Source organism: Lepisma saccharinum, chromosome 26, assembly GCF_977018435.1.
Source record: "Lepisma saccharinum chromosome 26, izLepSacc3.1, whole genome shotgun sequence".
Classification (NCBI taxonomy): Eukaryota; Metazoa; Arthropoda; class Insecta; order Zygentoma; family Lepismatidae; genus Lepisma; species Lepisma saccharinum.
In genome coordinates, this window is record NC_139254.1 from 53316119 (window position 1) to 53340791 (window position 24673).

At 43.3% G+C, this 24673-nt stretch overlaps 1 protein-coding gene and 19 non-coding genes across 20 annotated transcripts in view; 1 reads left to right on the top strand and 19 right to left on the bottom strand.

Moving 5' to 3' along the window:
* The window catches only part of slf (C-type lectin domain-containing protein slf), a 159544-nt gene that overhangs the window by 68407 nt on the left and 66464 nt on the right, over window positions 1–24673 (top strand). The window lies entirely within an intron of this gene.
* Window positions 1467–1539, bottom strand: TRNAV-UAC (transfer RNA valine (anticodon UAC)). The gene has a single exon. It is a non-coding gene; the product is annotated as a tRNA-Val (tRNA).
* On the bottom strand, window positions 2023–2095 carry TRNAV-AAC (transfer RNA valine (anticodon AAC)). Its single transcript has one exon. It is a non-coding gene; the product is annotated as a tRNA-Val (tRNA).
* Window positions 3693–3765, bottom strand: TRNAV-UAC (transfer RNA valine (anticodon UAC)). The gene has a single exon. It is a non-coding gene; the product is annotated as a tRNA-Val (tRNA).
* Window positions 4249–4321, bottom strand: TRNAV-AAC (transfer RNA valine (anticodon AAC)). Its single transcript has one exon. It is a non-coding gene; the product is annotated as a tRNA-Val (tRNA).
* TRNAV-AAC (transfer RNA valine (anticodon AAC)) lies at window positions 4602–4674 on the bottom strand. Its single transcript has one exon. It is a non-coding gene; the product is annotated as a tRNA-Val (tRNA).
* Window positions 6272–6344, bottom strand: TRNAV-UAC (transfer RNA valine (anticodon UAC)). Its single transcript has one exon. It is a non-coding gene; the product is annotated as a tRNA-Val (tRNA).
* Window positions 6828–6900, bottom strand: TRNAV-AAC (transfer RNA valine (anticodon AAC)). Its single transcript has one exon. It is a non-coding gene; the product is annotated as a tRNA-Val (tRNA).
* On the bottom strand, window positions 9229–9301 carry TRNAV-UAC (transfer RNA valine (anticodon UAC)). Its single transcript has one exon. It is a non-coding gene; the product is annotated as a tRNA-Val (tRNA).
* TRNAV-AAC (transfer RNA valine (anticodon AAC)) lies at window positions 9785–9857 on the bottom strand. The gene has a single exon. It is a non-coding gene; the product is annotated as a tRNA-Val (tRNA).
* TRNAV-UAC (transfer RNA valine (anticodon UAC)) lies at window positions 11455–11527 on the bottom strand. The gene has a single exon. It is a non-coding gene; the product is annotated as a tRNA-Val (tRNA).
* On the bottom strand, window positions 12011–12083 carry TRNAV-AAC (transfer RNA valine (anticodon AAC)). The gene has a single exon. It is a non-coding gene; the product is annotated as a tRNA-Val (tRNA).
* Window positions 12364–12436, bottom strand: TRNAV-AAC (transfer RNA valine (anticodon AAC)). The gene has a single exon. It is a non-coding gene; the product is annotated as a tRNA-Val (tRNA).
* TRNAV-UAC (transfer RNA valine (anticodon UAC)) lies at window positions 14034–14106 on the bottom strand. The gene has a single exon. It is a non-coding gene; the product is annotated as a tRNA-Val (tRNA).
* On the bottom strand, window positions 14590–14662 carry TRNAV-AAC (transfer RNA valine (anticodon AAC)). The gene has a single exon. It is a non-coding gene; the product is annotated as a tRNA-Val (tRNA).
* TRNAV-AAC (transfer RNA valine (anticodon AAC)) lies at window positions 14943–15015 on the bottom strand. Its single transcript has one exon. It is a non-coding gene; the product is annotated as a tRNA-Val (tRNA).
* TRNAV-UAC (transfer RNA valine (anticodon UAC)) lies at window positions 16613–16685 on the bottom strand. The gene has a single exon. It is a non-coding gene; the product is annotated as a tRNA-Val (tRNA).
* Window positions 17169–17241, bottom strand: TRNAV-AAC (transfer RNA valine (anticodon AAC)). The gene has a single exon. It is a non-coding gene; the product is annotated as a tRNA-Val (tRNA).
* Window positions 18789–18861, bottom strand: TRNAV-UAC (transfer RNA valine (anticodon UAC)). Its single transcript has one exon. It is a non-coding gene; the product is annotated as a tRNA-Val (tRNA).
* Window positions 19345–19417, bottom strand: TRNAV-AAC (transfer RNA valine (anticodon AAC)). Its single transcript has one exon. It is a non-coding gene; the product is annotated as a tRNA-Val (tRNA).

Sequence of the window (24673 nt, forward strand, 5' to 3'; positions counted from 1 at the left end):
GAAGACTCAAATGTTTTCGTCAAGTTTAGGAGGCTCAAGAATAGTTTTTCATGTCTGATTTGTACCCACTTATGATTATGATATGCCTTCCTCCGTGGCCGTGCGCTGTTCTTTGGACACCGATTGCGGCACGGCATGCGTTCGAGTCCGCCTGGGTTCAATCTCTGGGATTCGGCGTGTGTATTTGACCGGCGGCTACCCACCATCGTAAGGAAATTGGTGAGCTACGAGTGAGTATCGTAACCCGGTCATAAAAGTCTCCTATTACGGCTCTGGGGTTTCGACGTGCTGACCCCACGTCATCCTATTACCGGTTGAATAACTTCACACCTCTAGGTGGGATCGTAAGAGAGAGGCTGGTAGTCGGGAGATAGGCCAAGGCACTTAGCACGGGTCAATAATATGATTATGATATGCTAAGCGGAACTGGAACTGCAGTTTAAAATTTCGGCTCAAGCCACTGTGCAATACTTCTCAATAGGGTATCAAATCCTAAACCGCTCGAGAGAATAGGTTTTTCTCTTCTTATTTATCCACTTTACTTCTCGTCTTATCCTTTAGTTTACCGTGGCAATGGGAGGAATTATGGTAAAGTCTTACAAAATAGCTATTTGTGTGCGACGATTCCCTATTTTTGCAAGGAAGAAACGAAAATCTCTAGAACACGTTAAGTGAACTTGGTCTCTTCTTACGAAACTACATGTTATTTAAAGAAAACAACAGTTCGAGAGCAGGTTTGAATTGTTTCTTGTTGAGGTAAGGTACTGTATGGCATAAAATTGTTTACAGATGACGTTGTTTAAAACAACAGTTTCACTGTCCGTACTCTTGCTCCCCCTCCCCTTTCTCGTTCAAGGCTGACACCAAACCACTCGATGATATTTTTTGCCCCTGTTGTGTTCGGAACTTGGTGAGAAAGCTACTTTCCTTTTCTAAAAGAAAACCCTCAATTTGCAATGACGTATGGGTTTCTTCTTTTCCGTCACATAGTCTCGAACGGAACGGGATTGTAACACTACATTCCGACGGATGTCTGGCGATTGAAACACACGAAATGCTGTGCGAATGAAGTCCCTAATGTTGGAAGTCAGAAGAGCCTTCTCGCGAGCTGCTCGTCAGTTCCGTGGCAAACATGGCCAAAGCTAACTAACACTATTCGACTTGTGCGAACGAGGTGATGCGTTTGGTTTTTGAAGGATAGGAGTTCAACGAATAAATACAATTAAAACTATTGCATTCCAGGTTTATTAAGGTTTGCACGCCGAGATGTGCGAATAAGCATAAGCCGTTAATGTACCGACTGAAACTTGACACTTCCAGTTGTAACTTGGGGGCTGCCAATGCCACGAACTGAAGCGTTACATTTACCGTAAATTTGCGTGTGAAAGTAACAGCATTAACGTACTGTGCGATTCGTCTGATTTTCCTAATTCACGGACGCTTTCAAAAAGAGACAAATAAAACCATGTGCTCACCAGGGATCGAACCTGGGACCTTCCGCGTGTAAAGCGGATGTGATAACCACTACACCATGAGCACCGACTTAGTATTAACTTTCTCAGTGTAATCAGTAGTCTGTAGTGAAAGCTGCGACCAGAGCTCCAGGCTGAAGCATTCGTTCCGCTCGTTCTAACTCCCCCTCCCCCCTTGCCATCTTCTGACAATTGTTTCATCTCAAAGTCGGGCCGCATTTACAAAACGCGAAATCCTTGGCAAACTTTATTCGCAGAGCCTTTATATTTGGAAAGTGAAACTATAGACACTTGGTAACATTTTCTCCTAATTGAAGCTTTGCTTCGGTGCTCCGAAGGTTTGAAAAATTTATTTTATCATGTTTTAATGCAACGAACCAAAACATATTCACTGTTACTCTTAAAGTTATTATTCTCCTCAGATAACAAGGAGTAAAATTCCATTAAATTTGAAAGATAACAGTCTTAAGGTTGTACGTGATTCGTCAGTTTTTGCTTCACATAGCATACTGACTTGTTGGATAATGGGAAGATTAGATAAATAAAAACCTGTGCTCACCAGGGATCGAACCTGGGACCTTCCGCGTGTTAGGCGGATGTGATAACCACTACACCATGAGCACCTCTTCTGGTGTGATTTTCGCACATTAACAGTCAATAGGAGCCAGCGGATCCACAGGTGGAGCTAGCTATAAGGGCCATCGCTCCTCCCAACTGACACGTTTTTGGCGATATCATTATGCCTAATATTTTTGAAGAATCAAATGTTTTCGTCAAGTTTAGCAGGCTCAAGAATACTTTTTCATGTCTGATTTGTACCCACTTATGATTATGACATGCCCTCCTCCGTGGCCGTGCGCTGTTCTTTGGACTCCGATTGCGGCACGGCATGCGTTCGAGTCCGCCTGGATTCAGTCTCTGGGATTCGGCGTGTGTATTTGACCGGCGGTTACCCACCATCGTAAGGAAATTCGTGAGCTACGAGTGAGTATCGTAACCCGGTCATAAAAGTCTCCTATTACGGCTCTGGGGTTTCGACGTGCTGACCCCACGTCATCCTATTACCGGTTGAATAACTTCACACCTCTAGGTGGGATCGTAAGAGAGAGGCTGGTAGTCGGGAGATAGGCCAAGGCACTTAGCACGGGTCAATAATATGATTATGATATGCTAAGCGGAACTGGAACTGCAGTTTAAAATTTCGGCTCAAGCCACTGTGCAATACTTCTCAATAGGGTATCAAATCCTAAACCGCTCGAGAGAATAGGTTTTTCTCTTCTTATTTATCCACTTTACTTCTCGTCTTATCCTTTAGTTTACCGTGGCAATGGGAGGAATTATGGTAACGTCTTACAAAATAGCTATTTGTGTGCGACGATTCCCGATTTTTGCAAGGAAGAAACGAAAATCTCTAGAACACGTTAAGTGAGCTTGGTCTCTTCTTACGAAACTACATGTTATTTAAAGAAAACAACAGTTCGAGAGCAGGTTTGAATTGTTTCTTGTTGAGGTAAGGTACTGTATGGCATAAAATTGTTTACAGATGACGTTGTTTAAAACAACAGTTTCACTGTCCGTACTCTTGCTCCCCCTCCCCTTTCTCGTTCAAGGCTGACACCAAACCACTCGATGATATTTTTTGCCCCTGTTGTGTTCGGAACTTGGTGAGAAAGCTACTTTCCTTTTCTAAAAGAAAACCCTCAATTTGCAATGACGTATGGGTTTCTTCTTTTCCGTCACATAGTCTCGAACGGAACGGGATTGTAACACTACATTCCGACGGTTGTCTGGCGATTGAAACACACGAAATGCTGTGCGAATGAAGTCCCTAATGTTGGAAGTCAGAAGAGCCTTCTCGCGAGCTGCTCGTCAGTTCCGTGGCAAACATGGCCAAAGCTAACTAACACTATTCGACTTGTGCGAACGAGGTGATGCGTTTGGTTTTTGAAGGATAGGAGTTCAACGAATAAATACAATTAAAACTATTGCATTCCAGGTTTATTAAGGTTTGCACGCCGAGATGTGCGAATAAGCATAAGCCGTTAATGTACCGACTGAAACTTGACACTTCCAGTTGTAACTTGGGGGCTGCCAATGCCACGAACTGAAGCGTTACATTTACCGTAAATTTGCGTGTGAAAGTAACAGCATTAACGTACTGTGCGATTCGTCTGATTGTCCTAATTCACGGACGCTTTCAAAAAGAGACAAATAAAACCATGTGCTCACCAGGGATCGAACCTGGGACCTTCCGCGTGTAAAGCGGATGTGATAACCACTACACCATGAGCACCGACTTAGTATTAACTTTCTCAGTGTAATCAGTAGTCTGTAGTGAAAGCTGCGACCAGAGCTCCAGGCTGAAGCATTCGTTCCGCTCGTTCTAACTCCCTCTCCCCCCTTGCCATCCTCTGACAATTATTTCATCTCAAAGTCGGGCCGCATTTACAAAACGCGAAATCCTTGGCAAACTTTATTCGCAGAGCCTTTATATTTGGAAAGTGAAACTATAGACACTTGGTAACATTTTCTCCTAATTGAAGCTTTGCTTCGGTGCTCCGAAGGTTTGAAAAATTTATTTTATCATGTTTTAATGCAACGAACCAAAACATATTCACTGTTACTCTTAAAGTTATTATTCTCCTCAGATAACAAGGAGTAAAATTCCATTAAATTTGAAAGATAACAGTCTTAAGGTTGTACGTGATTCGTCAGTTTTTGCTTCACATAGCACACTGACTTGTTGGATAATGGGGAGATTAGATAAATAAAAACCTGTGCTCACCAGGGATCGAACCTGGGACCTTCCGCGTGTTAGGCGGATGTGATAACCACTACACCATGAGCACCTCTTCTGGTGTGATTTTCGCACATTAACAGTCAATAGGAGCCAGCGGATCCACAGGTGGAGCTAGCTATAAGGGCCATCGCTCCTCCCAACTGACACGTTTTTGGCGATATCATTATTCACTGTTACTCTTAAAGTTATTATTCTCCTCAGATAACAAGGAGTAAAATTCCATTAAATTTGAAAGATAACAGTCTTAAGGTTGTACGTGATTCGTCAGTTTTTGCTTCACATAGCATACTGACTTGTTGGATAATGGGAAGATTAGATAAATAAAAACCTGTGCTCACCAGGGATCGAACCTGGGACCTTCCGCGTGTTAGGCGGATGTGATAACCACTACACCATGAGCACCTCTTCTGGTGTGATTTTCGCACATTAACAGTCAATAGGAGCCAGCGGATCCACAGGTGGAGCTAGCTATAAGGGCCATCGCTCCTCCCAACTGACACGTTTTTGGCGATATCATTATGCCTAATATTTTTGAAGAATCAAATGTTTTCGTCAAGTTTAGCAGGCTCAAGAATACTTTTTCATGTCTGATTTGTACCCACTTATGATTATGACATGCCCTCCTCCGTAGCCGTGCGCTGTTCTTTGGACTCCGATTGCGGCACGGCATGCGTTCGAGTCCGCCTGGATTCAGTCTCTGGGATTCGGCGTGTGTATTTGACCGGCGGTTACCCACCATCGTAAGGAATTTGGTGAGCTACGAGTGAGTATCGTAACCCGGTCATGAAAGTCTCCTATTACGGTTCTGGGGTTTCGACGTGCTGACCCCACGTCATCCTATTACCGGTTGAATAATTTCACACCTCTAGGTGGGATCGTAAGAGAGAGGCTGGTTGTAGGGAGATAGGCCAAGGCACTTAGCACGGGTCAATAATATGATTATGATATGCTAAGCGGAACTGGAACTGCAGTTTAAAATTTCGGCTCAAGCCACTGTGCAATACTTCTCAATAGGGTATCAAATCCTAAACCGCTCGAGAGAATAGGTTTTTCTCTTCTTATTTATCCACTTTACTTCTCGTCTTATCCTTTAGTTTACCGTGGCAATGGGAGGAATTATGGTAACGTCTTACAAAATAGCTATTTGTGTGCGACGATTCCCTATTTTTGCAAGGAAGAAACGAAAATCTCTAGAACACGTTAAGTGAGCTTGGTCTCTTCTTACGAAACTACATGTTATTTAAAGAAAACAACAGTTCGAGAGCAGGTTTGAATTGTTTCTTGTTGAGGTAAGGTACTGTATGGCATAAAATTGTTTACAGATGACGTTGTTTAAAACAGCAGTTTCACTGTCCGTACTCTTGCTCCCCCTCCCCTTTCTCGTTCAAGGCTGACACCAAACCACTCGATGATATTTTTTGCCCCTGTTGTGTTCGGAACTTGGTGAGAAAGCTACTTTCCTTTTCTAAAAGAAAACCCTCAATTTGCAATGACGTATGGGTTTCTTCTTTTCCGTCACATAGTCTCGAATGGAACGGGATTGTAACACTACATTCCGACGGATGTCTGGCGATTGAAACACACGAAATGCTGTGCGAATGAAGTCCCTAATGTTGGAAGTCAGAAGAGCCTTCTCTCGAGCTGCTCGTCAGTTCCGTGGCAAACATGGCCAAAGCTAACTAACACTATTCGACTAGTGCGAACGAGGTGATGCGTTTGGTTTTTGAAGGATAGGAGTTCAACGAATAAATACAATTAAAACTATTGCATTCCAGGTTTATTAAGGTTTGCATGCCGAAATGTGCGAATACGCATAAGCCGTTAATGTACCGACTGAAACTTGACACTTCCAGTTGTAACTTGGGGGCTGCCAATGCCACGAGCTGAAGCGTTACATTTACCGTAAATTTGAGTGTGAAAGTAACAGCATTAACGTACTGTGCGATTCGTCTGATTTTCCTAATTCACGGACGCTTTCAAAAAGAGACAAATAAAACCATGTGCTCACCAGGGATCGAACCTGGGACCTTCCGCGTGTAAAGCGGATGTGATAACCACTACACCATGATCACCGATTTAGTATTAACTTTCTCAGTGTAATCAGCAGTCTGTAGAGAAAGCTGCGACCAGAGCTCCAGGCTGAAGCATTCGTTCCGCTCGTTCTAACTCCCCCTCCCCCCACGCCATCCTCTGACAATTATTTCATCTCAAAGTCGGGCCGCATTTACAAAACGCGAAATCCTTGGCAAACTTTATTCGCAGAGCCTTTATATTTGGAAAGTGAAACTATAGACACTTGGTAACATTTTCTCCTAATTGAAGCTTTGCTTCGGTGCTCCGAAGGTTTGAAAAATTTATTTTATCATGTTTTAATGCAACGAACCAAAACATATTCACTGTTACTCTTAAAGTTATTATTCTCCTCAGATAACAAGGAGTAAAATTCCATTAAATTTGAAAGATAACAGTCTTAAGGTTGTACGTGATTCGTCAGTTTTTGCTTCACATAGCATACTGACTTGTTGGATAATGGGAAGATTAGATAAATAAAAACCTGTGCTCACCAGGGATCGAACCTGGGACCTTCCGCGTGTTAGGCGGATGTGATAACCACTACACCATGAGCACCTCTTCTGGTGTGATTTTCGCACATTAACAGTGTAACGGTATATTTTGTGCTTTTAAGCTGATTCTCAGCAACATACACAATATACACAACCATACATTTTTGAATCCTTGTCCCGAGGTTCAAAACTTGCAGTACCCGAAGTTCTGTGGATGCTAGTTTAGGCAATAGACACGTACCTCTTCAAATTACAACTTAACGCCCATTTCCTTTTAGATATATATAGGTTTATTCATATTATAGTTACAGAAGTTAATTCTTGGCCGTTATTCGCAAAATTTCATTCCGGTGTACCCTGTCCCCCTTCCCGAAGAGAGTGTGTAGACTCGCGTAGCCACTGGCTCCACGAGTAGAAAAAAAATATAACCTTCAGTACCAAAAAAGGTGGCTGAAGGTATGTGTGTTGTGTACCCGGTTTCCCACATGAAATGAACTATTGGAATAATGTGAAGAGAGCAAGTGTGTGTATTAAAAGAAAGAAAGTTAACGTCCCCGCCGTCGGTTCACATAGTAAGGAAAGAAAGCTCGCCCAGCCGCTCCCCTTAGAGAAAAAGATACCTCTTACATTGCTGTACTCCGCCAAATATCTGAGGCCGACTGCTCCCCTGCCCTTCCTATCTATAGGCCCCGCTAATGACCTAAACCGTTACTGGAAACTTACCGCTCCCCCAACGGCCAAGAACCCAAACGTACAGGAATACATAGACATAAACAATTTATTATAACATAAAAAGGATCCAGTAATGATCGCATCATTACAACAATCAATAGGAGCCAGCGGATCCACAGGTGGTGCTAGCTATAAGGGCCATCGCTCCTCCCAACTGACACGTTTTTGGCGATATCATTATGCCTAATATTTTTGAAGACTCAAATGTTTTCGTCAAGTTTAGGAGGCTCAAGAATAGTTTTTCATGTCTGATTTGTACCCACTTATGATTATGATATGCCTTCCTCCGTGGCCGTGCGCTGTTCTTTGGACACCGATTGCGGCACGGCATGCGTTCGAGTCCGCCTGGGTTCAATCTCTGGGATTCGGCGTGTGTATTTGACCGGCGGCTACCCACCATCGTAAGGAAATTGGTGAGCTACGAGTGAGTATCGTAACCCGGTCATAAAAGTCTCCTATTACGGCTCTGGGGTTTCGACGTGCTGACCCCACGTCATCCTATTACCGGTTGAATAACTTCACACCTCTAGGTGGGATCGTAAGAGAGAGGCTGGTAGTCGGGAGATAGGCCAAGGCACTTAGCACGGGTCAATAATATGATTATGATATGCTAAGCGGAACTGGAACTGCAGTTTAAAATTTCGGCTCAAGCCACTGTGCAATACTTCTCAATAGGGTATCAAATCCTAAACCGCTCGAGAGAATAGGTTTTTCTCTTCTTATTTATCCACTTTACTTCTCGTCTTATCCTTTAGTTTACCGTGGCAATGGGAGGAATTATGGTAAAGTCTTACAAAATAGCTATTTGTGTGCGACGATTCCCTATTTTTGCAAGGAAGAAACGAAAATCTCTAGAACACGTTAAGTGAACTTGGTCTCTTCTTACGAAACTACATGTTATTTAAAGAAAACAACAGTTCGAGAGCAGGTTTGAATTGTTTCTTGTTGAGGTAAGGTACTGTATGGCATAAAATTGTTTACAGATGACGTTGTTTAAAACAACAGTTTCACTGTCCGTACTCTTGCTCCCCCTCCCCTTTCTCGTTCAAGGCTGACACCAAACCACTCGATGATATTTTTTGCCCCTGTTGTGTTCGGAACTTGGTGAGAAAGCTACTTTCCTTTTCTAAAAGAAAACCCTCAATTTGCAATGACGTATGGGTTTCTTCTTTTCCGTCACATAGTCTCGAACGGAACGGGATTGTAACACTACATTCCGACGGATGTCTGGCGATTGAAACACACGAAATGCTGTGCGAATGAAGTCCCTAATGTTGGAAGTCAGAAGAGCCTTCTCGCGAGCTGCTCGTCAGTTCCGTGGCAAACATGGCCAAAGCTAACTAACACTATTCGACTTGTGCGAACGAGGTGATGCGTTTGGTTTTTGAAGGATAGGAGTTCAACGAATAAATACAATTAAAACTATTGCATTCCAGGTTTATTAAGGTTTGCACGCCGAGATGTGCGAATAAGCATAAGCCGTTAATGTACCGACTGAAACTTGACACTTCCAGTTGTAACTTGGGGGCTGCCAATGCCACGAACTGAAGCGTTACATTTACCGTAAATTTGCGTGTGAAAGTAACAGCATTAACGTACTGTGCGATTCGTCTGATTTTCCTAATTCACGGACGCTTTCAAAAAGAGACAAATAAAACCATGTGCTCACCAGGGATCGAACCTGGGACCTTCCGCGTGTAAAGCGGATGTGATAACCACTACACCATGAGCACCGACTTAGTATTAACTTTCTCAGTGTAATCAGTAGTCTGTAGTGAAAGCTGCGACCAGAGCTCCAGGCTGAAGCATTCGTTCCGCTCGTTCTAACTCCCCCTCCCCCCTTGCCATCTTCTGACAATTGTTTCATCTCAAAGTCGGGCCGCATTTACAAAACGCGAAATCCTTGGCAAACTTTATTCGCAGAGCCTTTATATTTGGAAAGTGAAACTATAGACACTTGGTAACATTTTCTCCTAATTGAAGCTTTGCTTCGGTGCTCCGAAGGTTTGAAAAATTTATTTTATCATGTTTTAATGCAACGAACCAAAACATATTCACTGTTACTCTTAAAGTTATTATTCTCCTCAGATAACAAGGAGTAAAATTCCATTAAATTTGAAAGATAACAGTCTTAAGGTTGTACGTGATTCGTCAGTTTTTGCTTCACATAGCATACTGACTTGTTGGATAATGGGAAGATTAGATAAATAAAAACCTGTGCTCACCAGGGATCGAACCTGGGACCTTCCGCGTGTTAGGCGGATGTGATAACCACTACACCATGAGCACCTCTTCTGGTGTGATTTTCGCACATTAACAGTCAATAGGAGCCAGCGGATCCACAGGTGGAGCTAGCTATAAGGGCCATCGCTCCTCCCAACTGACACGTTTTTGGCGATATCATTATGCCTAATATTTTTGAAGAATCAAATGTTTTCGTCAAGTTTAGCAGGCTCAAGAATACTTTTTCATGTCTGATTTGTACCCACTTATGATTATGACATGCCCTCCTCCGTGGCCGTGCGCTGTTCTTTGGACTCCGATTGCGGCACGGCATGCGTTCGAGTCCGCCTGGATTCAGTCTCTGGGATTCGGCGTGTGTATTTGACCGGCGGTTACCCACCATCGTAAGGAAATTCGTGAGCTACGAGTGAGTATCGTAACCCGGTCATAAAAGTCTCCTATTACGGCTCTGGGGTTTCGACGTGCTGACCCCACGTCATCCTATTACCGGTTGAATAACTTCACACCTCTAGGTGGGATCGTAAGAGAGAGGCTGGTAGTCGGGAGATAGGCCAAGGCACTTAGCACGGGTCAATAATATGATTATGATATGCTAAGCGGAACTGGAACTGCAGTTTAAAATTTCGGCTCAAGCCACTGTGCAATACTTCTCAATAGGGTATCAAATCCTAAACCGCTCGAGAGAATAGGTTTTTCTCTTCTTATTTATCCACTTTACTTCTCGTCTTATCCTTTAGTTTACCGTGGCAATGGGAGGAATTATGGTAACGTCTTACAAAATAGCTATTTGTGTGCGACGATTCCCGATTTTTGCAAGGAAGAAACGAAAATCTCTAGAACACGTTAAGTGAGCTTGGTCTCTTCTTACGAAACTACATGTTATTTAAAGAAAACAACAGTTCGAGAGCAGGTTTGAATTGTTTCTTGTTGAGGTAAGGTACTGTATGGCATAAAATTGTTTACAGATGACGTTGTTTAAAACAACAGTTTCACTGTCCGTACTCTTGCTCCCCCTCCCCTTTCTCGTTCAAGGCTGACACCAAACCACTCGATGATATTTTTTGCCCCTGTTGTGTTCGGAACTTGGTGAGAAAGCTACTTTCCTTTTCTAAAAGAAAACCCTCAATTTGCAATGACGTATGGGTTTCTTCTTTTCCGTCACATAGTCTCGAACGGAACGGGATTGTAACACTACATTCCGACGGTTGTCTGGCGATTGAAACACACGAAATGCTGTGCGAATGAAGTCCCTAATGTTGGAAGTCAGAAGAGCCTTCTCGCGAGCTGCTCGTCAGTTCCGTGGCAAACATGGCCAAAGCTAACTAACACTATTCGACTTGTGCGAACGAGGTGATGCGTTTGGTTTTTGAAGGATAGGAGTTCAACGAATAAATACAATTAAAACTATTGCATTCCAGGTTTATTAAGGTTTGCACGCCGAGATGTGCGAATAAGCATAAGCCGTTAATGTACCGACTGAAACTTGACACTTCCAGTTGTAACTTGGGGGCTGCCAATGCCACGAACTGAAGCGTTACATTTACCGTAAATTTGCGTGTGAAAGTAACAGCATTAACGTACTGTGCGATTCGTCTGATTGTCCTAATTCACGGACGCTTTCAAAAAGAGACAAATAAAACCATGTGCTCACCAGGGATCGAACCTGGGACCTTCCGCGTGTAAAGCGGATGTGATAACCACTACACCATGAGCACCGACTTAGTATTAACTTTCTCAGTGTAATCAGTAGTCTGTAGTGAAAGCTGCGACCAGAGCTCCAGGCTGAAGCATTCGTTCCGCTCGTTCTAACTCCCTCTCCCCCCTTGCCATCCTCTGACAATTATTTCATCTCAAAGTCGGGCCGCATTTACAAAACGCGAAATCCTTGGCAAACTTTATTCGCAGAGCCTTTATATTTGGAAAGTGAAACTATAGACACTTGGTAACATTTTCTCCTAATTGAAGCTTTGCTTCGGTGCTCCGAAGGTTTGAAAAATTTATTTTATCATGTTTTAATGCAACGAACCAAAACATATTCACTGTTACTCTTAAAGTTATTATTCTCCTCAGATAACAAGGAGTAAAATTCCATTAAATTTGAAAGATAACAGTCTTAAGGTTGTACGTGATTCGTCAGTTTTTGCTTCACATAGCACACTGACTTGTTGGATAATGGGGAGATTAGATAAATAAAAACCTGTGCTCACCAGGGATCGAACCTGGGACCTTCCGCGTGTTAGGCGGATGTGATAACCACTACACCATGAGCACCTCTTCTGGTGTGATTTTCGCACATTAACAGTCAATAGGAGCCAGCGGATCCACAGGTGGAGCTAGCTATAAGGGCCATCGCTCCTCCCAACTGACACGTTTTTGGCGATATCATTATTCACTGTTACTCTTAAAGTTATTATTCTCCTCAGATAACAAGGAGTAAAATTCCATTAAATTTGAAAGATAACAGTCTTAAGGTTGTACGTGATTCGTCAGTTTTTGCTTCACATAGCATACTGACTTGTTGGATAATGGGAAGATTAGATAAATAAAAACCTGTGCTCACCAGGGATCGAACCTGGGACCTTCCGCGTGTTAGGCGGATGTGATAACCACTACACCATGAGCACCTCTTCTGGTGTGATTTTCGCACATTAACAGTCAATAGGAGCCAGCGGATCCACAGGTGGAGCTAGCTATAAGGGCCATCGCTCCTCCCAACTGACACGTTTTTGGCGATATCATTATGCCTAATATTTTTGAAGAATCAAATGTTTTCGTCAAGTTTAGCAGGCTCAAGAATACTTTTTCATGTCTGATTTGTACCCACTTATAATTATGACATGCCCTCCTCCGTGGCCGTGCGCTGTTCTTTGGACTCCGATTGCGGCACGGCATGCGTTCGAGTCCGCCTGGATTCAGTCTCTGGGATTCGGCGTGTGTATTTGACCGGCGGTTACCCACCATCGTAAGGAAATTCGTGAGCTACGAGTGAGTATCGTAACCCGGTCATAAAAGTCTCCTATTACGGCTCTGGGGTTTCGACGTGCTGACCCCACGTCATCCTATTACCGGTTGAATAACTTCACACCTCTAGGTGGGATCGTAAGAGAGAGGCTGGTAGTCGGGAGATAGGCCAAGGCACTTAGCACGGGTCAATAATATGATTATGATATGCTAAGCGGAACTGGAACTGCAGTTTAAAATTTCGGCTCAAGCCACTGTGCAATACTTCTCAATAGGGTATCAAATCCTAAACCGCTCGAGAGAATAGGTTTTTCTCTTCTTATTTATCCACTTTACTTCTCGTCTTATCCTTTAGTTTACCGTGGCAATGGGAGGAATTATGGTAACGTCTTACAAAATAGCTATTTGTGTGCGACGATTCCCTATTTTTGCAAGGAAGAAACGAAAATCTCTAGAACACGTTAAGTGAGCTTGGTCTCTTCTTACGAAACTACATGTTATTTAAAGAAAACAACAGTTCGAGAGCAGGTTTGAATTGTTTCTTGTTGAGGTAAGGTACTGTATGGCATAAAATTGTTTACAGATGACGTTGTTTAAAACAACAGTTTCACTGTCCGTACTCTTGCTCCCCCTCCCCTTTCTCGTTCAAGGCTGACACCAAACCACTCGATGATATTTTTTGCCCCTGTTGTGTTCGGAACTTGGTGAGAAAGCTACTTTCCTTTTCTAAAAGAAAACCCTCAATTTGCAATGACGTATGGGTTTCTTCTTTTCCGTCACATAGTCTCGAACGGAACGGGATTGTAACACTACATTCCGACGGTTGTCTGGCGATTGAAACACACGAAATGCTGTGCGAATGAAGTCCCTAATGTTGGAAGTCAGAAGAGCCTTCTCGCGAGCTGCTCGTCAGTTCCGTGGCAAACATGGCCAAAGCTAACTAACACTATTCGACTAGTGCGAACGAGGTGATGCGTTTGGTTTTTGAAGGATAGGAGTTCAACGAATAAATACAATTAAAACTATTGCATTCCAGGTTTATTAAGGTTTGCACGCCGAGATGTGCGAATAAGCATAAGCCGTTAATGTACCGACTGAAACTTGACACTTCCAGTTGTAACTTGGGGGCTGCCAATGCCACGAACTGAAGCGTTACATTTACCGTAAATTTGCGTGTGAAAGTAACAGCATTAACGTACTGTGCGATTCGTCTGATTATCCTAATTCACGGACGCTTTCAAAAAGAGACAAATAAAACCATGTGCTCACCAGGGATCGAACCTGGGACCTTCCGCGTGTAAAGCGGATGTGATAACCACTACACCATGAGCACCGACTTAGTATTAACTTTCTCAGTGTAATCAGCAGTCTGTAGTGAAAGCTGCGACCAGAGCTCCAGGCTGAAGCATTCGTTCCGCTCGTTCTAACTCCCTCTCCCCCCTTGCCATCCTCTGACAATTATTTCATCTCAAAGTCGGGCCGCATTTACAAAACGCGAAATCCTTGGCAAACTTTATTCGCAGAGCCTTTATATTTGGAAAGTGAAACTATAGACACTTGGTAACATTTTCTCCTAATTGAAGCTTTGCTTCGGTGCTCCGAAGGTTTGAAAAATTTATTTTATCATGTTTTAATGCAACGAACCAAAACATATTCACTGTTACTCTTAAAGTTATTATTCTCCTCAGATAACAAGGAGTAAAATTCCATTAAATTTGAAAGATAACAGTCTTAAGGTTGTACGTGATTCGTCAGTTTTTGCTTCACATAGCATACTGACTTGTTGGATAATGGGAAGATTAGATAAATAAAAACCTGTGCTCACCAGGGATCGAACCTGGGACCTTCCGCGTGTTAGGCGGATGTGATAACCACTACACCATGAGCACCTCTTCTGGTGTGATTTTCGCACATTAACAGTCAATAGGAGCCAGCGGATCCACAGGTGGAGCTAGCTATAAGGGCCATCGCTCCTCCCAACTGACACGTTTTTGGCGATATCATTATTCACTGTTACTCTTAAAGTTATTATTCTCCTCAGATAACAAGGAGTAAAATTCCATTAAATTTGAAAGATAACAGTCTTAAGGTTGTACGTGATTCGTCAGTTTTTGCTTCACATAGCATACTGACTTGTTGGATAATGGGAAGATTAGATAAATAAAAACCTGTGCTCACCAGGGATCGAACCTGGGACCTTCCGCGTGTTAGGCGGATGTGATAACCACTACACCATGAGCACCTCTTCTGGTGTGATTTTCGCACATTAACAGTCAATAGGAGCCAGCGGATCCACAGGTGGAGCTAGCTATAAGGGCCATCGCTCCTCCCAACTGACACGTTTTTGGCGATATCATTATGCCTAATATTTTTGAAGAATCAAATGTTTTCGTCAAGTTTAGCAGGCTCAAGAATACTTTTTCATGTCTGATTTGTACCCACTTATGATTATGACATGCCCTCCTCCGTGGCCGTGCGCTGTTCTTTGGACTCCGATTGCGGCACGGCATGCGTTCGAGTCCGCCTGGATTCAGTCTCTGGGATTCGGCGTGTGTATTTGACCGGCGGTTACCCACCATCGTAAGGAAATTCGTGAGCTACGAGTGAGTATCGTAACCCGGTCATAAAAGTCTCCTATTACGGCTCTGGGGTTTCGACGTGCTGACCCCACGTCATCCTATTACCGGTTGAATAACTTCACACCTCTAGGTGGGATCGTAAGAGAGAGGCTGGTAGTCGGGAGATAGGCCAAGGCACTTAGCACGGGTCAATAATATGATTATGATATGCTAAGCGGAACTGGAACTGCAGTTTAAAATTTCGGCTCAAGCCACTGTGCAAGACTTCTCAATAGGGTATCAAATCCTAAACCGCTCGAGAGAATAGGTTTTTCTCTTCTTATTTATCCACTTTACTTCTCGTCTTATCCTTTAGTTTACCGTGGCAATGGGAGGAATTATGGTAACGTCTTACAAAATAGCTATTTGTGTGCGACGATTCCCGATTTTTGCAAGGAAGAAACGAAAATCTCTAGAACACGTTAAGTGAGCTTGGTCTCTTCTTACGAAACTACATGTTATTTAAAGAAAACAACAGTTCGAGAGCAGGTTTGAATTGTTTCTTGTTGAGGTAAGGTACTGTATGGCATAAAATTGTTTACAGATGACGTTGTTTAAAACAACAGTTTCACTGTCCGTACTCTTGCTCCCCCTCCCCTTTCTCGTTCAAGGCTGACACCAAACCACTCGATGATATTTTTTGCCCCTGTTGTGTTCGGAACTTGGTGAGAAAGCTACTTTCCTTTTCTAAAAGAAAACCCTCAATTTGCAATGACGTATGGGTTTCTTCTTTTCCGTCACATAGTCTCGAACGGAACGGGATTGTAACACTACATTCCGACGGTTGTCTGGCGATTGAAACACACGAAATGCTGTGCAAATGAAGTCCCTAATGTTGGAAGTCAGAAGAGCCTTCTCGCGAGCTGCTCGTCAGTTCCGTGGCAAACATGGCCAAAGCTAACTAACACTATTCGACTAGTGCGAACGAGGTGATGCGTTTGGTTTTTGAAGGATAGGAGTTCAACGAATAAATACAATTAAAACTATTGCATTCCAGGTTTATTAAGGTTTGCACGCCGAGATGTGCGAATAAGCATAAGCGGTTAATGTACCGACTGAAACTTGACACTTCCAGTTGTAACTTGGGGGCTGCAATTGCCACGAACTGAAGCGTTACATTTACCGTAAATTTGCGTGTGAAAGTAACAGCATTAACGTACTGTGCGATTCGTCTGATTATCCTAATTCACGGACGCTTTCAAAAAGAGACAAATAAAACCATGTGCTCACCAGGGATCGAACCTGGGACCTTCCGCGTGTAAAGCGGATGTGATAACCACTACACCATGAGCACCGACTTAGTATTAACTTTCTCAGTGTAATCAGCAGTCTGTAGTGAAAGCTGCGACCAGAGCTCCAGGCTGAAGCATTCGTTCCGCTCGTTCTAACTCCCTCTCCCCCCTTGCCATCCTCTGACAATTATTTCATCTCAAAGTCGGGCCGCATTTACAAAACGCGAAATCCTTGGCAAACTTTATTCGCAGAGCCTTTATATTTGGAAAGTGAAACTATAGACACTTGGTAACATATTCTCCTAATTGAAGCTTTGCTTCGGTGCTCCGAAGGTTTGAAAAATTTATTTTATCATGTTTTAATGCAACGAACCAAAACATATTCACTGTTACTCTTAAAGTTATTATTCTCCTCAGATAACAAGGAGTAAAATTCCATTAAATTTGAAAGATAACAGTCTTAAGGTTGTACGTGATTCGTCAGTTTTTGCTTCACATAGCTTACTGACTTGTTGGATAATGGGAAGATTAGATAAATAAAAACCTGTGCTCACCAGGGATCGAACCTAGGACCTTCCGCGTGTTAGGCGGATGTGATAACCACTACACCATGAGCACCTCTTCTGGTGTGATTTTCGCACATTAACAGTCAATAGGAGCCAGCGGATCCACAGGTGGAGCTAGCTATAAGGGCCATCGCTCCTCCCAACTGACACGTTTTTGGCGATATCATTATGCCTAATATTTTTGAAGAATCAAATGTTTTCGTCAAGTTTAGCAGGCTCAAGAATACTTTTTCATGTCTGATTTGTACCCACTTATGATTATGACATGCCCTCCTCCGTGGCCGTGCGCTGTTCTTTGGACTCCGATTGCGGCACGGCATGCGTTCGAGTCCGCCTGGATTCAGTCTCTGGGATTCGGCGTGTGTATTTGACCGGCGGTTACCCACCATCGTAAGGAAATTCGTGAGCTACGAGTGAGTATCGTAACCCGGTCATCAAAGTCTCCTACTACGGCTCTGGGGTTTCGACGTGCTGACCCCACGTCATCCTATTACCGGTTGAATAGGTGCCAAGGCACTTAGCACGGGTCAATAATATGATTATGATATGCTAAGCGGAACTGGAACTGCAGTTTAAAATTTCGGCTCAAGCCACTGTGCAATACTTTTCAATAGGGTATCAAATCCTAAACCGCTCGAGAGAATAGGTTTTTCTCTTCTTATTTATCCACTTTACTTCTCGTCTTATCCTTTAGTTTACCGTGGCAATGGGAGGAATTATGGTAAAGTCTTACAAAATAGCTATTTGTGTGCGACGATTCCCTATTTTTGCAAGGAAGAAACGAAAATCTCTAGAACACGTTAAGTGAGCTTGGTCTCTTCTTACGAAACTACATATTATTTAAAGAAAACAACAGTTCGAGAGCAGGTTTGAATTGTTTCTTGTTGAGGTAAGGTACTGTATGGCATAAAATTGTTTACAGATGACGTTGTTTAAAACAGCAGTTTCACTGTCCGTACTCTTGCTCCCCCTCCCCTTTCTCGTTCAAGGCTGACACCAAACCACTCGATGATATTTTTTGCCCCTGTTGTGTTCGGAACTTGGTGAGAAAGCTACTTTCCTTTTCTAAAAGAAAACCCTCAATTTGCAATGACGTATGGGTTTCTTCTTTTCCGTCACATAGTCTCGAATGGAACGGGATTGTAACACTACATTCCGACGGATGTCTGGCGATTGAAACACACGAAATGCTGTGCGAATGAAGTCCCTAATGTTGGAAGTCAGAAGAGCCTTCTCGCGAGCTGCTCGTCAGTTCCGTGGCAAACATGGCCAAAGCTAACTAACACTTTTCGACTTGTGCGAACGAGGTGATGCGTTTGGTTTTTGAAGGATAGGAGTTCAAAGAATAAATACAATTAAAACTATTGCATTCCAGGTTTATTAAGGTTTGCATGCCGAAATGTGCGAATAAGCATAAGCCGTTAATGTACCGACTGAAACTTGACACTTCCAGTTGTAACTTGGGGGCTGCCAATGCCACGAGCTGAAGCGTTACATTTACCGTAAATTTGAGTGTGAAAGTAACAGCATTAACGTACTGTGCGATTCGTCTGATTTTCCTAATTCACGGACGCTTTCAAAAAGAGACAAATAAAACCATGTGCTCACCAGGGATCGAACCTGGGACCTTCCGCGTGTAAAGCGGATGTGATAACCACTACACCATGAGCACCGATTTAGTATTAACTTTCTCAGTGTAATCAGCAGTCTGTAGTGAAAGCTGCGACCAGAGCTCCAGGCTGAAGCATTCGTTCCGCTCGTTCTAACTCCCCCTCCCCCCTCGCCATCCTCTGACAATTATTTCATCTCAAAGTCGGGCCGCATTTACAAAACGCGAAATCCTTGGCAAACTTTATTCGCAGAGCCTTTATATTTGGAAAGTGAAACTATAGACACTTGGTAACATTTTCTCCTAATTGAAGCTTTGCTTCGGTGCTCCGAAGGTTTGAAAAATACATTTTATCATGTTTTTATGCAACGAACCAAAACATATTCACTGTTACTCTTAAAGTTATTATTCTCCTCAGATAACAAGGAGTATAATTCCCTTAAATTTGAAAGATAACAGTCTTAAGGTTGTACGTGATTCGTCAGTTTTTGCTTCACATAGCATACTGACTTGTTGGATAATGGGGAGATTAGATAAATAAAAACCTGTGCTCACCAGGGATCGAACCTGGGACCTTCCGCGTGTTAGGCGGATGTGATAACCACTACACCATGAGCACCTCTTCTGGTGTGATTTTCGCACATTAACAGTGTAACGGTATATTTTGTGCTTTTAAGCTGATTCTCAGCAACATACACAATATACACAACCATACATTTTTGAATCCTTGTCCCGAGGTTCAAAACTTGCAGTACCTGAAGTTCTGTGGATGCTAGTTTAGGCAATAGACACGTACCTCTTCAAATTACAACTTAACGCCCATTTCCTTTTAGATATATATAGGTTTATTCATATTATAGTTACAGAAGTTAATTCTTGGCCGTTATTCGCAAAATTACATTCCGGTGTACCCTGTCCCCCTTCCCGAAGAGAGTGTGTAGACTCGCGTAGCCACTGGCTCCACGAGTAGAAAAAAAATATAACCTTCAGTACCAAAAAAGGTGGCTGAAGGTATGTGTGTTGTGTACCCGGTTTCCCACATGAAATGAACTATTGGAATAATGTGAAGAGAGCAAGTGTGTGTATTAAAAGAAAGAAAGTTAACGTCCCCGCCGTCGGTTCACATAGTAAGGAAAGAAAGCTCGCCCAGCCGCTCCCCTTAGAGAAAAAGATACCTCTTACATTGCTGTACTCCGCCAAATATCTGAGGCCGAATGCTCCCCTGCCCTTCCTATCTATAGGCCCCGCTAATGACCTAAACCGTTACTGGAAACTTACCGCTCCCCCAACGGCCAAGAACCCAAACGTACAGGAATACATACACATAAACAATTTATAACATAAAAAGGATCCAGTAATGATCGCATCATTACATAGTCCCCCCTTCCTGAAGAGAGAAAAATCAAAGTTCTGTAACTCAGAAAAATAATAATAATATACACAAAGCACTTGTCCGCAGTTTCTGTTCACTACAAACACACTTTCAATAGAAGATCACACGACACTGACAGTCAATGTTCACTCTAATTTTGTCCATAAGTGTACTTCGAGATCCGCGTTCTTCCCTCAGAACTGGAGCTGGTTAACCCACGTCGATTCTTACCCACGCAGCATCTCTTCCATCCTTCCTCCTGGACCAATGAGAGACAGTCTCCTGGAAATCCATCCAAGTCACCAAGGCTGCTGGTTCAACTACCGGCAACGCCACTGCTCTGCGCTCCTGCCCAGATTGGAAGTCACCGCTTCGACCGGTTTCCACATGAATGGATCGAACTGGCTCTACATCTGAAGATGTCACTGCTATGCTCAGCGCTAGAACTGCGTTCACTCGCCACCGAACTGCGACTTCTCGACGAAATTACACGGTAAAAGAATACGCACTAACTTTGCGTTACTTTCGCGATGAAATTGACTGCGGAACGACACTTTTGTATGAGTACTGTATGAGTTATGAGGTATGTGATAGAGAAAATAAGTGAAAGATAGAATAAAGAAAAGATAGATAAGTCCCTATGTACAATATTTACAAAAAATCCCCATTTGAAATTAGACTAGAATCTGTTTCTCAGCTTGTAACGCATCCGGGATATATCTTCGTCTTGCTCCTCCTGCAGAAGTTACGTGCGCTCTCTCTGCTGAATTGGATTCGGCTACTTTCCTTGCAAAGTCAAGGTGGCGAAGAATAAGGCTTCAACTGGTCACCGTTGGCTCTCAATATTCTTCCGTCCCCGCTGTGTTTCATTTTGAAAGTATTTGCCGAAGTTTGCTCCACAATTGCGTGTGTTCCAGAGGACTTCCCCGAGAATTTACTGGTTACTCTGCGGGCCTTACCAGAGATAGGATGTTCCTTAAGCCAAGCTTTATCCCCCATCTGAAACGTGCATTTGCGGCGTTTCCTATCACAAGCTTTCTTCTTGGCTTCTTCCATCCTGAATTTCGTTTCCTCCTTACTTGACATGAAATCTTGCTTATTCCTGTCATCTTTTAATACGCAGCATGGCTGGCACGACTTACAATACTGGATAACGTCTTTAGTTAGGCCTATCCAAGTGTATTGTTCCCTAACCTTCGCTAACGTTTTCAATCTCCCAGGATGACAAGCGAATGCATTATCATGCAACGACACGAGAATTTGCGAACGTAGAGAAGTAGGTGCCCATATTTTCCCTTTTCCCTTCTCTTTGTACTTTTCCGTAGGCAAATTTCTACTAAGAATTCCCTCGTTGTCGAAATACGAAGATTTGGCCTGGGTCTTCACCTTTTCCTTGTACTTCTTCGTTCCTTCCACCTCCTCATTCCTTGTAACCCTCGCTACGTCAGCAAGAAACTTGTCTTTCATTTGCTCGGAAATGAGGGAGGCTGTGTCCAGAAGCCTACGTGGCTCCTCAGAATTGTATTCTTCATTTCCCTCAGTGGCAGAGAATGACAACAATGAAGAATCTTCCATTTCTTTACTTTCAGAGAGACGAACCATGGGCAGTTTTGTGTTCCGAAGCAAATTTTCCCTCTGTTTCTTCCTCATTTGCTTCGCACTTTCTGCAGTACACAAACCGCTGAAATCTGCAACTGATTTCTGCACAGTGTCAGTCGAACATTCGACACGGTCAATCATGTCCTCAGTTTCGGGGTGTGGTTTGCAATTTCCCATCGTCGCGGTTGCTTCAGTAACAGTTTCATTTCTTTCCATCGTCGCAGTCATCGTCGCGGTTAGCCCAGCTTCAGCTTCCACAGTCGACGTTCTCCCCTGCTGCGAGAACGGAAGCCTCTTTCCCACTTCCCTCTTCTCCGCAGAAAATAAATGAATGACGTTACTGTTCTCAAAACTGTAGCCTCCCTGCTTCAAATGTAGCGATATGCCGGCCTTCCTTATGAACCCACGACCTGCGATAAATCCCGTGAAACAATTGCGCAGAACGACGAATTTATGCTTAAATTTCATCCCATTCAAATGTACAGTAAGATACATTTCCCCACATGATTGTACAGAGCCTACTGCCAAAGAAATATTAATACATTTATTGTTAATCTTATTTCCTTGTTTTTTCAGTTCTCTTGCGATCTCAACAGACACGGTGCTCACAGACGCACCGGAATCCAAATATAGCGAGAAGTCCTTTCCCTCAACCTTACAGGTGACTAACGGTTTTTTGTCGCCAGAAGTGAAATTTCTGCAGTTGCGTATTTCCCTATTCCTCCCTCTGTTTTGCTTTCCTTCTACGTGTGCAAGAACCGGAGTTATCTGTTCTGGTCTAACGGTATCTTCAGAGACGGCACAGGTGGCGCCCTTCTGCTGACCATCATACCCTCTTCTCCTCGCCGGTTCTTCTGCTCTCGACGGGGTTCCAATATTCCCGGAAAGGCTCAAGCGGTTGAAAAGACCCGGATTTATGGCACTCATTGATACTTCTGTTCCCACGCGGCCGAAAGTGTTCATTGTCCTCGTGGCTGCTAATTGCCTTGTGCCACTCGCTGAAGTCGGCATGGCAGACAGATGCGGCGAACTGTTGTCCCTCAGTTCTGGACAATAGTACAGGGCTTCTGAATACAATCTCTTTTGAATGTCCAAAGCGCGGATCTCCAGATCTTTCAAGGTTGCAAAGGTTCTATCGTACAGATGCGTTCTGAATTTAGGGTGGGAAAATTTCAAAACATGCTGGATAATCTCGTCTTCTGTCCCCCGTTTCTCCCTCATTGCGAAAAGCTTCCTGGTGTGTCGAATAAATGCAAGAAGAGACTGGTCTGGTGACTGGTAATTGTTCTGAATGATCCTTGCTATTTCCGAATCATAATCGACACTAAAGTATTCTTCCAAGAACGCCTTCTCAAATTCCCTAAAAGTGCCAAACGGTCTCGAAAATCTGAACCAATCTGCAGCGATATCCTTCAACGAAAGCGGCAAGATTCTATCTAAGAGAAAAGTATCCCCAATTTCCATGATTTCCTGATAATTGCGTAATTCGTACAAATAATCGTGTGGTCTTACATCGCCGACGTTTCCCTTAAAGATCGGAATGTTAATGTTGCTTTTTTCCAAGATTTTGCTCATTTTTTCCTCGCCGGTCCTTATCGAAGTTCCTTGTGTAACATTTAGAGAAAGTCTCTGAAGTTCCCCCACAATATCTTCCTCAGGCCTTCCTTCCAAGTTCGCATTACCTAGCAACTTGCTAATGAGCTCTCTGTCTATTTGAATTGCCATTTTGTCTTCTATGATTTTCTTTCCACTTCGCAATAACATATGCCTTCAGTATTTCTCACAAAAAAATATCCCGACTCTGAGACCCCAGTATGTAACGGTATATTTTGTGCTTTTAAGCTGATTCTCAGCAACATACACAATATAGACAACCATACATTTTTGAATCCTTGTCCCGAGGTTCAAAACTTGCAGTACCTGAAGTTCTGTGGATGCTAGTTTAGGCAATAGACACGTACCTCTTCAAATTACAACTTAACGCCCATTTCCTTTTAGATATATATAGGTTTATTCATATTATAGTTACAGAAGTTAATTCTTGGCCGTTATTCGCAAAATTTCATTCCGGTGTACCCTGTCCCCCTTCCCGAAGAGAGTGTGTAGACTCGCGTAGCCACTGGCTCCACGAGTAGAAAAAAAATATAACCTTCAGTACCAAAAAAGGTGGCTGAAGGTATGTGTGTTGTGTACCCGGTTTCCCACATGAAATGAACTATTGGAATAATGTGAAGAGAGCAAGTGTGTGTATTAAAAGAAAGAAAGTTAACGTCCCCGCCGTCGGTTCACATAGTAAGGAAAGAAAGCTCGCCCAGCCGCTCCCCTTAGAGAAAAAGATACCTCTTACATTGCTGTACTCCGCCAAATATCTGAGGCCGACTGCTACCCTGCCCTTCCTATCTATAGGCCCCGCTAATGACCTAAACCGTTACTGGAAACTTACCGCTCCCCCAACGGCCAAGAACCCAAACGTACAGGAATACATAGACATAAACAATTTATAACATAAAAAGGATCCAGTAATGATCGCATCATTAAAACAATCAATAGGAGCCAGCGGATCCACAGGTGGTGCTAGCTATAAGGGCCATCGCTCCTCCCAACTGACACGTTTTTGGCGATATCATTATGCCTAATATTTTTGAAGACTCAAATGTTTTCGTCAAGTTTAGGAGGCTCAAGAATAGTTTTTCATGTCTGATTTGTACCCACTTATGATTATGATATGCCCTCCTCCGTGGCCGTGCGCTGTTCTTTGGACTCAGATTGCGGCACGGCATGCGTTCGAGTCCGCCTGGGTTCAATCTCTGGGATTCGGCGTGTGTATTTGACCGGCGGCTACCCACCATCGTAAGGAAATTGGTGAGCTACGAGTGAGTATCGTAACCCGGTCATAAAAGTCTC